The following is a 15,113-nucleotide window of genomic DNA, read 5'->3' on the forward strand; positions in this document are numbered from 1 at the left end:
TTTGGTCATCCGCAGATTTTTTATGATTTTTTACATTTCTCTCCCTTAACCCCTTTCCTGGCATGCAAAGGATCTTAGGAGCGCTGCCGCCCGGGGTATGATTTAGCTAACAACAACAGTGTTACGCTGTAGGGGATAATTCGAGGGAAACAGGTATGTGGGATGAAGCTATAAAACTTGGCTTATATGAATGGAGAAAAACAGGATGCATTCTGGGTATGGGTAAAGCCGCTACTGCAGTATTCTGACTGGTTGGAACAGCGAAATTGCACTTATAAAACAAGCTGCATTCTGTGAATGGGAAAGCAGCCCTACTGAGAACGGGGGGGGGGAGAGGAATGGGAGGGATGAGGGTGCCCCCCCCAATTCACCAGGTCACACAAACAGGCACACCCAGGATTTAATGCAGGGGGATGGGGCACTCCAACGGAACTACTCCAGAGCCGTATTTAAGAAAAACAATGCACTAGAATGACTTTCTGAAAATGCGCCTTTTCCAGAGGGAGCTGTGGAGTTGCTGTGGATTGGTGTTAGCATCAGCTGTCACGAATGGCCCTGATGTGCTCTGCCTCTGCATTAAATTGGCCATGTAAATTGGGCCCAATTCATATGGTATTTTTGTCACCATCTCATACAGGTTCATTGCGATGATATTGTACTAGTTAATGACTAGACTATTTGTGTGAGCAATCCCCCCCCCCCCGCAAGTGCGCTGGCTCTTAATTGTAAAAAGCCATCCTGAGTCCAGAAACCCTGGAAAATCAGGAGCTACTAATTTCATTGTCTTTCAGTGTGTAATAAATGATCAGATTTCTAAGAAACTAAGATTTCTGATAGGTGAGGTTTACAGAAACACATTGTCTTACTGACCCAAGAGAACTAGCAAGGACATGTATCTGAAACACCCTAGAATTCCATATTTATTTAGATCAGCCTTCTCCTATCTGGTGCCCTCCAGATGTGCTGGATTACAACTCCCAATATCTCATCATTGCCATGCTGGCTGGGGATGGTGGGAGTTGTAGTCCAACCCATCAGAGGGTGCCATGTTGGGTAAGGCTAGTGGTTGCTATCAACCTCTGAATAGGGCTGTCCACCATCTAAAGAATTTCCATTTGATTAAGCATATGCCTTAACATCAATTAAATAACTGGAAGAAATGCAAATAATCACCAAAACTAAAATATAATTTTTTGATATACTGAGTGAATTGAGAAATTAATTATCAGTTTAATAAGCAAAAACTACCATTTATTGTAAGGAAGAAAAGGTATCTGCAACATTTTGTTTTTCTTAGCATCAGACCAGAACCAAAGGAGTTTGAAAAACAAACAAGTGTGCCTTTAACTTTCAGCTCCACCAGTTAAGTTTGCTCTCCAACTATTAATCAGCTGAAGTTTTAAGCTACTATCCTTACACATTTTCTTGGGAGTAAGCACCTTGGAACGCAGTGAAAGTTACATCTGACTTCATAAGGGCCAGGCTGTAAGTTGATTAATCTATTCATTAAGCCAATTAAAGCTTGCATCTCTACTTTTGAATCTTGATTATGTAGATTTCTTAAGAAATAACAAACACATCTACATCATTCTATTGGAAATTGATTAATGTGCAATAGCTACCTATTGAAGTTTCTTTAGTGTACTCATATGTGCTGGCACAAAAATGTGCTAAAAGCGTGGGGAAAGGATGTCTTGTGCTACCACGGCCACCGCTCTAACTACCCTGATTGCTGTGTGCCATTTCAAAAGCATTTACCACAAGAAAGAAATGGGAAAAGTCAATTAATATTAGCGATGGGGGTCTAAGGTAAGTAGAACATATTAAATGTCAGCATTTCTGTTCCAAGAGGCATATTTATGGGCTGGGGGCCTGTAATAGGCTTGGCTATTCGGAGATCTGCAAGGTAAAGGTCTCTTAAGTGATCAGACCTGCACTCAGTGGAAAGTTATCTTCCAGGATTTTAAGCAGCCTTCCCTCTAATTTCACCACCACCTACACAATTTGATCTAGTCTAACTGTGTTCTATGTCTGTCAAGCTTTCCTCATCCCATTTGAACTTTATAAAAGAATGGAAAGCCTCAATTGAAAACCTAATAACTCTCCCCCAGGGCAGAAATTGCTGCTATTAACCTTCCATAGAGTCTTCAAGGGAGTCAATTGGGCTGTTTAAATGCAGCTAATCAGGATGGTAGGGAACCATATCTTCACATTGTCAGTAATTGCAATGGGTTGTTTCTAGCACGAAACAACTTCCCCTTTGTTTTCCATTAGCTTCCTTTGCCAATCCAGAGTTTTCCATTTGTTTTACTCTGTCAGTGTCCTCACACTGCAATTTCCCCAAGGTCATTCTAGCAAGTTTCACTTTTTGAATGGTTGGGGGAGGAAGGCTTGCAGGCCAATCCTATGGTCCCACTGTGTTGACACTGCTGCCAGGTACCAGCATTATTATTTATTTATTACATATTTATACTGCCCAACAGCCTAAGCTCTCTGGGCAGTTTACATCTAAAACCATAAAATCCACTTTAAAACTTTTAAATCACATAAAACCAGAATAAATTACAGTCCAGGTAAGGCTTGTTTAGGAGACATTTAAAAGATACTACATTTTCCGCCTCCCAAACCGCACGAGGGAGGGTTTTCCAGAGGGTGGGTGCCACTACAAAGAAAGCCCGCTGTTGAGGTTCTTCATGACAGCATTCTCTTTGTCTAGGAATGACAAGCAGGGCCTCCTCTGAAGATCATACATGTTGCCTCAGTGTATACAAGGGAGGGGGTCTGCTACATATCCTGGTCCCAAGATGTTTAGGGCTTTGTAAGATAATAACATAACCTTGTACATGGCTCAGTAGCTAACCGGCAGCCAGTGCAGATCTTTTAACACTGGTTTTATATGGGCAGAGCTAGGTGTCCCAGTGAGCACCCAACTGCTGCGTTCTGCCCAAGGTGCAGCTTCCGAACCACACACATGGGTAGCCCCACATAGAGCGCATTACAGTAGTCCAATCGTGAGGTTACCAGTGCATGATTGAATGTGACTAGGCTATCCATGTCCAGGAATGGGCGTAGCTGGCGTACCAACCGAAGTTGATAATGGGTTCTCTAGGCCACCTGGCTCTCCAGTGACAAAGATGGATCCAGGAGCACCCCAAAACTATGGACCTGCTCCTTCAGAGGGAGTAAAACCCCATCCAGAACAGGCAAACACCCCAGTTCCCAGACCTGGAAACCACCAACCCACAAGGTCTCTGTCTTATAGGGATTCAGCCTGTTTGTTAGCCCTCATCCAAGCCATCACGGTATCCAGGGACTGGTTCAGAATGTGCATGGCCTCTCCCGTATCAGTTGTTACAGAAAAATAGAGCTGGGTGTCGTCAGCATGGTAACACTTTGCCCCAAATCTCCTGATGACTGCTGCCAATGGCTTCATAGAGACACTGAATAATATTGGGGACAGGATGGTGCCCTGTGGCATGCCACAGTTCAGCTGCCATGAGGCTGAAGTGCAGTCACTCACTCTGGAGCCGACCCTGCAAGTAGGAGTCGAACTGCTGTAGAACAGAGCTTCCAACTCCCAACTCATGAAGGCGGGCCAGGAGGATACTGTGGTTAACAGTACTGAAAACCACTGAGAGATCAAGAAGTAACAGGGTCGCATTCCCTCTGTCTCTCTCTCTCGAAGAAGAAGAAGGTCATCCATCAGGACGACCATATTGGCATAACGTAGTTGTAATGCAGCGAAGTGGAAACTTAAAAAAAAAATCAATGAAAAGGTGGCTCCCGACTTACTGAAGAGCCAGAGGTTGTGGGGACTCCAGGTGCAAGGGAAGGAGGATCCTGGTCGTGTGGTGCCATTGCACTTCTGGGAAGGGTGAGCAATAGTGGGAAAGGGCTGAGCCAGTTGCGGGCTGTTAGGACAGTTGTGGGGTGGGGGTCTTATGAGTGTGCCAAAGTCCAGGCCTAAAATGCTGGCTGGAGTCACAAAGGACCAGCATTGCAGCTCCAGAACCTCCTAGGACACATGTAAGGAAGGCCCAACTAATGTGCAAGAATTACGAAGTCATGGAAACCATCCTACATCTCCCCTTGCACACAATGCATGAGAATGCTCTGAGGATGAGCCCATAGCACCTGACCTATCTGAATCTCCCATGACTCACTGGTTAGAAGGACAGCAGTGGACACTTGCAACTAGGGATGTGCTCCGCTTCTAATCGGACTGGCGAATTAGAAGCGGAGCGAGGTGCTTCACCTCCCCTTAAGGCGGAGGCGAAGAGGATTGGGGGGCTGGCGGAGCATGGCGAAGAGGATCGAGGTGAAGGCGGATCCTTCGCCTCGATCCGGAGCTCCGACGGAAAGGTAAGTGGGGTTTACCGGGCCCTGCCGCTGTCGCCCATGCGGCGACAGCGGCAGGGCCTGGTAACTCCCCCCTCCTCTCCCTTACCTGCCTCCGTCCGTGGTCCGTCGGCTTCTTCAATTGAGCCCGCGGTTCAACCAGGAAGTCTGGGCCGCACTTGCCCAGACTTCCTGGTTGAACCGCAGGCTCAATTGAAGAAGCCGACGGACCGCGGAAGGAGGCAGGTAAGGCCCCCCTCCCCCTTGGTCCCTTACCGGGCTCTGCTGCCGTCGCCGCATGGGCGGCGATGGCGGCGGGGCCCGGTAACTCCCCCCCGCCCTCCTCTCCCGGCCTTACCTGGCACCACTCCCCTCCACTGCGGAGCTCCGATTCGGAGCCGGAGCTCCACGGCGAAGAGGAGCAGAGTATGGGCGGAGCGGCGCGGAGCAGAGTGGGCCGATCCGAAATTTTCGGATCGGCCCGCGGGGCGGAGCGAGGGTCCGTGCACACCCCTACTTGCAACCATTAATGCCAGCTCCCTTTAGAAAGGGGGGGGGAACAAGGTATTGATTACGAGGAGTCAGCAAGAGTTTGATGAGAATACATCATCCAACATTAACTTTAGCTCCTTTTTTTTTTGATAGAGTTACTCATTTGATAAGTTTTTAGAATGCCACTGACAGAGCATATCTTGATTTCAGGAAAGCATTTGACAAGGTTTCCCACGATATCCTTGATGACAAGATGGTACAGTGTGAGCAGGACAATACCATTGTTAGTTGGATCTACAAGTAGGGATGCCACTAGTGCCTGACTGGTCCAGAAGCCCTGCGGACCCTCCTGCATCTGAAACCCCCCCCCCACCAGACCCAGTTGGCCACTCCCAACATGAGCATGGACCCCCACCTGAGCACTTGGCAGTTGCCTGCCCACATGCCAAAATCCCCTTCTTGGGTCAATGGTGGCCATTACTGATACAACGGGGGGATTGCGCAATTTCCAGAGCCTCTGTAAATTGCACACACACCCCTCCCTGATGTCAATGGCAGCTTTAAATGCCCCACTGCTACAAGGCTCCATAAATTGTTCAATTCCCCCCCACTGCATCAATGATGGCTGCCACTGATGCAAGTAGGAGAAGTGTACGATTTCTGCGTAGGGGCAGGTGCTGTTGAGCGCTCACTAGGGTCTTGTGAGCCTCCTCTGAGGCTTACATGGCCTAGCAACTGGGTTTGGGTGGCAGGGCAAGTGCCCACAGAGGTGAATGCAGGTGAGTTCACCCAACCCTATCTACAACTGGTTGAACAATGGAAACAAATGAGTATTCACTGAGGCCTTGAGTGGAGTGTCACAGAGACCTACACCCACTCATGCAGAAGATGGAGTTTCTGCCCTCTTGGTTTCCAGAGGGCAGAACTAGAATTAATGAGTGTCATTGCAAGGAAGCAGATTTTGGCTAAACACAAGGAGAAACTTCCTAAAAGTAAGAGGTGTTTAACAGTAGAACAGAGTGCCTCGGGGTGGGTGGGCTCTTCTTCACTGAAGACATTTAAGCCAAGGCTGGACAGCCATCTGTCAGAGATCCTATAGTGGCATCCTGCACTGAGCCTGCATTGAATAGAGGGTTGGATTAGATGACGTCCAAGGTCCCTTCCAGCTCTAAAATCCTATGACTCTAAGAGGTCTGAATCCTCTGGTAGCCCAACTGCAGTCTGTAAACAAGCTCTTTGATAGGAACAGAACCCATGAAGGAAGAAAGTAGCATCCAAATGATAGCAAGGCCTGTACCTGGGACATTTGCTGCTGCTAGCCCCCACCCCATAGAAGGACCTGAGTGCCACTACAGTCCCACCATCTGACAAAGCTCATAACAATGTATTGTATTGCCCAAAGGAGAAGGAAGGCAACAACTTCGGAAAGTATATATGGGCCCGACCTGTGGCTCTCAGGCCTTTGCCCAAATCTCCCAAAACTCTACTTGCTTGTCTTCCATAGTTTATGTTAGTAGTAGGTCTTTCTTACCTGCTAGACTGCAGCTCTCCAAGGCATCATGTAGCAGGTTAAGATCTTCTTCCAGATTCTGAGACATTCCCTCCTCTTATTAAATGGTGGAATGTCGGGACCTTTCAGACAGCCAAACACCCAGACTGTATTCTCAGGGTTATACTGGCACAGTTGACGAAGATGTGGGGCACAGCCGCCAAAGAAAGCAGCACACAAAAACAAGGAATAAAAGAAAGAGTAACCAAAAGGCCAAGGGATGAATGAAGTGACGGGGCATTGCTGAGAGAGTGTGGTAGCCTTGCTGATGTTATAATTGCAGGGATTCATAAGCACCCCTCACAATTGTGCGATCTAGTAGAGGAAGTAATAGGCTTCTAGACATTATTATTATTATTTTTAAAAGTACAAATGGCACAGGCACAGAAGAGGAGAGTTGTGCTGCTTGGCGTCAGTGATATCATAGAGACACCATCCATCAGCAGTCTGTGACATCAGTTTGTCACAGCACTTGCCATAGATGGGCTAGCAGGGAGTGAAAATTGCAGTTTCTACCCAAAGCAGTTTTAACACTGAGAAAATGTGATTCCACATTTGTGGAATGTGATTCCAGGTGCTCACTAGAGGACATGTGTTTGGATATGCTGTAACAAGTGTACATTTATTGCACAATAAAGGGATGTCAAAATACATATTTGGGTAATACCTTTATTAAGCCAGCTAAAGATTACTGCACAGTGTGCAAGTTTTCGAGTTCCTTGGAACTCTTCATCAGGCAAGAAAGTAAACAAAGGGAAAAAGGAAAAGAAGGAGAGAAAGAAAAGAGAGGGGGAGGGAAAAAGTGGAAGGCCTTGAAGCCATGGAGTCTGCATCTAGTTACAAAGTGGAAAGAAGCTGCAGTCATTCAAATTAAGCCATACCAGATACCTAGACGGTTTTAAGGCGCACTTAGAAATCTTCCAAGGGCTGCTGGGATGAAGAAACAAACAAGTAATGGTTGATCTCCTATTTTTAAAATATAAAATTCAGCACGGTCTCCTTCCTGGGCAAAACAGGTTCCACAAAAAAAGTAAAGAGAAACAAGACAGTTTTTCTATTAACAAAGCTGGAGATAATAATCCTGGAAAAGTCATTAGAGTCTTGTACTTGCTCAGCAGTAAAAAAAAGTGTGTCCTGTTAAATTAGAACCAATCTGAGTTTAATGAGGAACAAAACATAGGGATTATAGGTAGAGCCTGATGATTAATACTAGGGCTCCATCACACCTGTTTTTTCCCCTCTGGTTTGTCTCCGTGTTTTTTTACCTTTGTTTCATAAGCGCTGCCAGAGCTCCCTCACACATGATCCCTTTCTCGTGGGTTTTCGATGGTTTGCTCTTCTATTCCACCCGCCCCTTCTCCTTCCTCCTCCAGTTCATTGATTGTGGTACTCTGATGGGCTAGGGCTATTTCCCCCCCCCCCTTGCTCTGGCTTTGTTATCTAGCAATTACTTTTGTTTCATCTGGGCTCCATTTCTGCGGGCAATGGGAGGGGGCAGATGGAGCACTAAAAAATCCATTCAACTGACTATCAAGTCCTAAGACAACCATGCTGGAGGAGAACTGCCCCGCCCTCTCATTTCATCATCAAGACTCCATTAGAACACACCCCCAACAAAGGAAAAACAAGAGGGGAAAATAACCCAGACTTTCCCCGCACCAAAATAAAACGCAACAAGGGGGGGAAGCGGCGAGATGAGTGCAGGACAGAGATGACGTCATGTGAGTACTGTGCTGCAAATCCACATACCAGGAATGGTGAGTGTGTGATAAATCACTGGTGTGATGGAGCTCTACATGGACATAAAATGTTTTCCCACTTTCTCCCCTTTTATTTGAAAGCTTTGCTTCCCCTCTCACTATGCATTTTTAAAGCAAGAATTCCAATCTTTAGGAATTTCCACTGAAAGTTTAGCGTCTGCTTAATAATGTTTTTAAGAGATGCTAAACAATGGAAGTATTATTTTATACATCTTTCTTCCTCTTCTTGGTGGAAAGGATGCAGGTGACTGCTTTTGTTAAATGGGTTCCTTCTGATTGGTGCTTTCATATTTCAACATCAATGTAAACTACAGATAAGGGGGGGGAAGTCGCCTACACCATGATAAGAAGATGTGGAGGCTTTCAACTTCACAACACTTGTTTAAATCCAAACCTAGCAGGATAGTGAACGTTGATTTTGAAGTATGCTCCATACTATATGAAATGGTGAGATTGCGACACAATGGATAACACACTTATGCTTGCCTTCTAAAATGTATGTATTTTGTGAAAACGTTAATTAGTTATAACTAATGCCAGATCCACAACAAGGAGGATATAACCCTTTAAAAGCGGTATATGGAATGTGTCATGCCCCAACAGTTGTCAATACGGTTATATACCGTTATAAAGCAGTAGTGTAGATCCTGCCTAAAGTATTAGTTAGCTATCTTAAACTTTTAGGATGACCATATGAAAAAGAGGACAGGGCTCCTGTATCTTTAACAGTTGCATAGAAAAGGGAATTTCAGCAGGTGTCATTTGTATATATGGAGAACCTGTTGAAATTCCCTCTTTATCACAACAGTTAAAGCTGCAGGAGCTATACTAGAGTGACCAGATTTAAAAGAGGGCAGGGCACCTGCACCTTTAACTGCTGTGATGAAGAGAAAATTTCCCCAGATTCCCCATATATACAAATGACACCTGCTGAAATTCCCTTTTCTATGCAACTGTTAAAGATACAGGAGCCCTGCCCTCCTTTTCATATGGTCACCCTACTTAAATAGAAACAATAAGATAGTTGTTCAATATAACAACAGAAAATTTGAAGATTAAGAAAATCTCCAGCTATCTACGATATGTGACCGTCCATAAAATATGGCAGCTCTCAAGGGAGATAACAAAACAGTGACCAAGGGAAGAATTACTATTGTTTCAAGGGGGGGGGAGAGAATTTGGACCATACCTTATTCTTACAGGGAGGGAAAGACAAGGGGATTTACAGGAAGGGCCCTGCCCTATCCGTTTACCTTTTTGCTACAAACTTTTCAGGTTTATGCGACTCCCACCAGTCAAATGACACTGTGTTGAAGATCCAGAAAAAATCAGAAAAAAAGGATGAGAGTAATTTTGGGAGTATAGCACAAAAACAATAGTATTGCTATCATTTAGCAGTATGTGGGAAGAAAAGGAACACTCTCCACGATGAAAATGGAAAATATAGAATGGGATATGCAACTTGGTGGTGATGAAATCGACTGAGTGAACTGCATTCATAGGATTTGATGGCAGCACAAGCCATTTATGAAATATTAACTTCAAAATATACATCTTTCTCTCTCCCAACTCAGTATGTTTTTCCATTGACAATATCTCAACACGGGGCTTAATTTATCTGAGGTTCTCCATCTGAAGTTAGATATGTTGTGATTGGAAAGAGGGTCTTTTCACTAGTGATACTCTACTTATAGAATGCCCTCCCCAGAATGTATATGTATGACCTATTGTTTAACTTACGTAACCGGAACTAAAACTAAAATTAATTAATTAAATAATAATAAAAAGAATGCCCTCCCCAGGTGGTTTAGCCTATTGCCAAATTTGATGTCATTTCAGCACCAAAGATATTTATAATAGCTAAAATCACTTCACTGCACATTGCTTTTTTTATCTGCTGTACTATTTTTATGCTAAATTTACACTGTTGCTCTGGATTGTTGTTTATTTGTGGTATTTTATACTGGCATTTTATAATTCATATTGCATGCCAACCTGCAGGGTAGCCTAAAGGTCTTTAAATAAAATAAAATAAATAATGATGTGGTCTGGGGAAGGAATTCTACAAAGAAAAGCAGTTAAGTGCACATTCTTCTGCTTCAGTCAACTCTGTTCCCTTAATTAAATTCAGCAAACACTACTGTTCCTATCATCTACTAATGGAATACTTGTAGTGGTAACAAATGAAAATATTGAGGATCTAAGGCAAAGCTTGCTGTATTTTCAAAGATTACTGTGGTTTCTGGAGCGCTCATATTTAGGCAAAAGAACTTAAATTCTAATGAGAAGGAGCTACACTTTCTCCCAAATTCACAAAACTTTGTGAAAAACAGGAATTTCCTCCTGAAGGAAAGCCTCAGAAAAACTGGAGAGTTTGCATTCTTTGACACCATAGAAATGGGCCTAACAACAGGTATCATATACATATCCAAAATACCAATGGTGACCTTGAATTCCACTGCTACTGTTTGGTCAAGTAAACACTCTAGCCCATAGAGTAAATAGAGCTGGGCATGTGGAACTGACTCAATTTTTCCACCTAACAACATTAGGATCAGCATCATACTGTGACTGCTGAACAAAAATACCTGATTATGCAAGCATGATGAACACATTACAACACTGTGGCATTCAACCAGTGTTACATTTCCTTGTTACGTTTGATGATCCAGTTGTATTTTAAAGCCAGGATAATAATGCTATGTAGAAATATGAATTTTGCTCTGTGAATGCTCAGCTACAAAATGTGTGTCCATTCCTGTCTACACAATAAGGTCTCTTCCTATGGGTTTTTGGGATTCACACAACCCACGCCATGCCTTCCCATGTCTTATGCTTTCCTGAAACTACTGTGTTGATTTATACACCAAAAACATTTTCTTACCTTTAATGTTTTGCACGGATTTTTATCAGGAATTCACAAAGGAGAGCATTAGTGAAAACAACATGAGCCATTGATGATTGCAAGTAAACAAGGGCAGGTTGGAGTATCTATGCACCTACAAGCCAACAGCAACACCTATGCACCACATACCTGTTGCTTCTGGAAAGAATGGCACTTAATGGCACAGGACACAATATCATCAGCATTACTCATCATATATCACATTAGTAAGACGCGGAACAATTATCTGTGCTAGCCAGGAAAAATCATAGGCTCTAAAATCTCAGTTTCTCCAGATAGTCCTTGGTAGGGTGAAATCAAGGCTCTTCATGGTTAGAACTGTTTCAAGACGTTTATGTATCTCATCAAAAGTGTGGCACAAACAATTCAATATTTACACTCACGAGTACTTTAGATGTGTTGGGCAAAGCAAAATTTACTGTAAATAAAAAAGCAAATCCCACCTGCTTTGCTTATTTACAGTACACTGGTTTGTAAGTAAGGACGGAGAGCATAAATCATTCTGATATTAGACAGAAGAGAGGGTGACACGTGGGCAGAGCTGTTTGGGGGAGGACATGAACAGCAGTACATTCACCCATATCTGTTTGATGTTACTGCCTTCTACAAATTGATTTACATTTGCATTTGTCTCTCCATTTCTGCAATCCTGCATCAACATATTGTTGATTTTTAGAACGTTGACATACCTTCAAGGTATGTCTGCATCAGCAGTTCATTGCATGAAATGTGGTAGATGGCTTGCACAGCCCATGTCTTATCTATAGTCCTGTTCCTGATCAGTGTTCCACCTCCATGTTCCTTTGTGCAAAAGTTAGTACCTCATTAAAGTAGTATAAACTTTCTCACAGTGACAGTCACGACAACCACAAAGGAACATACGTCATCTTTCCCATTGCCCCACCAACATTTTTTTTCTCCACTTTAACAGTTTTATTACTTTAATTTCTGGAATTTGGACTCTGTTCTTATTCCAAAGGGCTCAAAATAGCAAACATGTGGTTCTTAAATAGTCTCCCATACAGGGAAATTAAAGTTCCAGAGCTGTTGAGCTTCAGGAGTAGCATTATACCCTGTGCCATCAGGCCATTTTCTGGGCTAGCACTGATTTAATGCAGATCTTCCACATGAAAACATCAATCTATTTCAATTATTCTGAATTTACACAGTCCAACTACATGTGTCACTTGCATTTTTCTTTTGCTCCCCTCTCCATCTCTCTCCCCTCCCCACCTGCGGCATTATAAGATGCACAATTAGTTCAGAACATATTTAGCACTATTTTTTTAAAAAAAAACAGCACAAAATACTGTCTCCCCAAACAAACAAACAAAATAATAAAAACAATATCCCCCCAAAAGGCAGTGCACAGACGCCAGAGGAAAAGAGCCTTCTGGCATTCACAATACAGAGAGAAAAAAGCTTACATATGAATGCATTAAGACTATCCACCCAAACATCAAGGGACAGCCCAAAACAAGTCAGCACACTAACTAACAACATATTCTTAGGCCTTTTGCAGACCATGTGATTATGGCTCCAAACCAATGAATATGGAATTCTTGTTCATCTGTGGCAGAGATCTAGGTACATTAAAATTAGATATTTCCTGAAAGCTGTGTTCTCGTTGCAGGTATATCATATTTTCCCAGTATTCAAACTGTGATGCCTTGATCCTGACAAAGAGTTATTTTGTCCTTTCCCCAATTAGTGCATTAAACGTGATAGTGATTGCTACATGGAATGGGGATGGTCAGCACATTGAACAACTATTTGATAGTGATTATGACATCAGCAGAAACAAGTGACGTAACTACCTTCCCATCCCATCCCATTTCCTCACCACTTTTAAAAGTGTAATGTTAGGGGTGGGGGGAGTTGGAAAATATATTTAAACCATCTTTGGTGCCTCTGTGCTTCTTCCACTGTGCAAACTCAGTGTGACTGCTCATGTAGCCAAAAAAAATAAAAAAAATAACAAAATCCCAAAACATTGTGGACACCAGAATGTCTGCCCTCTCCTTCTTTTGGAACCTTCGTTTTTATTATTTAGTTTAGGGAACATCGTTTTTATTCTTTGGTTTTGGGAATGGGTTTTTTATTCTTTTATTTTGTTTCAGGATGTATGGGGTGGGCAGTATTTTGGCACCTCTACACCATCCTTCCCCAACCTGGTGACCTCCAGGGTGGTGTCTTGACAATGGCACCCATGCTGTTCATTCCCTCGAAACCCCGCAACATCGCAGCTGTGGGGAGGGAACATTATTCGTCACTGCAGGAGGGAATGCAGCCTTTCCTGGCCAAAAAAGCTGCAGCGCCGGCAGCCATTCAGCTCATCAAGGCTCCTCCCCTCTCCCGCCCTGCCTTCCTGCTTACCTCGTCTATCCTGGCCCCCAATCTGCCCCAGGAATGCCCGCAGCTTGAAAATGAAGCATAGCCACCAATGGGTCTGCAGGGCACATAGACAGCCTCCAGATATGTTGGACTACAACTCCCACCATCCCCAGCCAACATGATGATTGGTCAACACATCTGGAGGGTACCAAATTAGGGAAGGCTGCTCAACGCTCTCCATCCCAGCACCAAAACACATTTCTCCATCTTAAAACAACAACAACAGTATGCATCAACCCCTACAGACAGGACACCTCCCTCCAACCATTGGTATACCACTATTATGGAATCAGTCCTTGGAGACTATTCCACTGAGGCTAAAATATGATTGGGGCAAACTTCAATGATGATAGAGATATGTTTTTAAAAAGATAATGAACTAACATAATACACCATTTCCTGAAATTCAGAACCTGGTATTAGTTCTTCCATCTAACCCTACCCCCTCCCTGCATCCACTTTATGCTGCTGCCAATATTTCAATACATCTTTTGTCACCAGTACATGTCACAAATTTTAAGCATTTTATTCATGGCTGAATCTTTGAAACCACAAGTACAGACAGACGCTTACCCTGGTTGTGCTCCTCCTTTCTGATATCTTCTAGGGAATCCTGCTAACCCTGATGGAACTTGTGAACCATTCGTGTTTTGCACAAATTTTGCTGAAGTGGCCAATTGGGGCAGCCTTCTGGAGTTGCTCTCTGTTCACAGTATCTGGTCTCTGTTTTCCCTGATTGGTTGAAATGTCTGGAATGGAAGGCTTGCAAAGGAAGCATTATGAAGCAGGGCAAAAAGTTGCTCAGCCTGTTAGAGTGCTAGCTCTAGAGGCAACATTCCCTGGGCTGATGCAATTTAAAACATGTTTACCTGCTGCCCGTACGAACTATTGGTTCATGCCAAAAGGAGGAAAAGGTGTTCCTTGAACAAAATGGTTCACTCTGGCTGCAATGCTATACACACTTACCTGGCAGTAAGTCCCACTGGACTTAATAGGACTTACATCTTTTATTTTTATTTTGAACAATACCAGTTTGGATCCTAAAAAAGCAGATACAACAATGGCAGAAGCAATTAAATGTATTCATATTTGGCACCAAAAGTATGAGGTTACGCAAATCATTTACAATATTTATATACCGCTCCCCATTCAAAATTTCGGAGCGGTGTACAAGATAAAATTTTAAAAAACCACAGAATAAAACACCTTAAAATAGTTTTTTAAAAGCAAAATGAAAGGTGAACTGCTGCTGCTGCTTCTTGGCCATAGGAGCCTCCCAGCCCCAAACTAAATGTTATGTCTAGATAAATAAATAAAAACAAAGTAGACATACTTCTGCATTACAGAGAGGAGTGTGTATTTGTTTCTACCCGTCATTACCTTACCATTTTCTCCCCAACCTCCATGTCAGAATCTAAGGAACCTTTTCTCTGTGAGGAGCTGCCTATGGCTGGCTCCTGAAGGGTGTCCTCACTGTTTGGCCAGAAACCACTTCCATCGTGGTTGCCAGGTGGGAGCCATGCTGGCAGCTTCAGGCAACTCAGGTGTGTGGTAAAGTAGATGAAAACAATACTGTGGTGAGTGAGTTAATATTTGGAAGAGGGGGATACCTGTCTTCCTCAGACAGTGTAAGAACCCTTCTTGGCCTCATCTACACCAAGCAGGATATTGCACT

General features: G+C 43.5%; 1 protein-coding gene across 1 annotated transcript in view; it reads right to left on the reverse strand.

The window, feature by feature from the left end:
* The window catches only part of ARHGEF37 (Rho guanine nucleotide exchange factor 37), a 64,002-nt gene extending 49,912 nt beyond the window's left edge, over positions 1–14,090 (reverse strand). Inside the window, exon 1 of the mRNA XM_063120590.1 lies at positions 14,012–14,090. The gene's annotated coding sequence lies outside the window, so the exon portion shown is untranslated. The remainder of the gene's footprint in view (positions 1–14,011) is intronic.
* Positions 14,091–15,113: the final 1,023 nt, after the last annotated feature.

This window comes from Elgaria multicarinata, chromosome 3, assembly GCF_023053635.1.
Source record: "Elgaria multicarinata webbii isolate HBS135686 ecotype San Diego chromosome 3, rElgMul1.1.pri, whole genome shotgun sequence".
Lineage (NCBI taxonomy): Eukaryota > Metazoa > Chordata > Lepidosauria > Squamata > Anguidae > Elgaria > Elgaria multicarinata.